At 45.0% G+C, this 803-nt stretch overlaps 1 non-coding gene across 1 annotated transcript; it reads right to left on the bottom strand.

Moving 5' to 3' along the window:
* Nucleotides 1-483: 483 nt before the first annotated feature.
* Nucleotides 484-555, bottom strand: Trnaa-ugc. The gene has a single exon. It is a non-coding gene; the product is annotated as a tRNA-Ala (tRNA).
* Nucleotides 556-803: the final 248 nt, after the last annotated feature.

Here is an 803-nt window from a genome sequence, read left to right as displayed (position 1 = left end):
CCTCGTGGAAATTGTCTTGACAGCTTGGGGGATTTATTTGCGTCTCGAAATGTTTAAGCAAATAAACGCGGCCGGGAGTAGAGAGAGAAATCGAGGAAGAGTGGGAGGTAGGAGAAGAAAGAAGTAAAAGAGAGGAGAAAGAGAAGAGGAAGGGGAGGAAGAGAGAGGGAGAGAGAGACAAAGAGTAAGAAAGAGAGGGAGATTCGGAGAAAAAAAGGACAAAGAGAGAGTGAGGGAGAGGAGAAAGAGAAGAGAAGGGGAGGAAGAGAGAGGGAGAGAGAGACGGAAAAAGAAATTGAAGAAGAGGGGAGGTAGGAGAAAGAAAGAGGTAAAGAGAGAGGGAGGGATGAGAAGAGAAGGAGAGGAATATGGAGAGAAGAAGAGAAATAGAGAGAGAGAGAGGCTACTCATTTTCCTCACGAGGCTGAGTGGGCCCCGTAACGGCCAGTCACGGAATCAATCATTTGCATGATACAAATTTCTTGATCCCACCGGGAATCGAACCCGGGTCTCCCGCGTGCAAGGCGAGCGCAGTGACCACTACGCCATGGGAGCTGACCTCAACGGTTATACGGCAAGGAAGCCTCGGGTAATATGCCTAAGGATTGATTACAATTTCATCTCCTTCTTCTAGAGCCAGAGCTAGAACGTATTGCTTAAACCACCCTGTACAACGAGGATAATTTGATTTGTTTATCTGACCTAGATTTTGAAAAAAAAGAAGAAGAAGAAGAAAAAATGTCAACCTAGAAGTTGCAAAAAGAGATGTTTCAATACAAAACGTACCTAAGTTTGTGTAAAAA

Source organism: Diaphorina citri, unplaced genomic scaffold (genome assembly GCF_000475195.1).
Source record: "Diaphorina citri unplaced genomic scaffold, Diaci psyllid genome assembly version 1.1 scaffold23820, whole genome shotgun sequence".
NCBI lineage: Eukaryota > Metazoa > Arthropoda > Insecta > Hemiptera > Psyllidae > Diaphorina > Diaphorina citri.
This window is presented reverse-complemented; position numbering and strand designations above follow the sequence as displayed.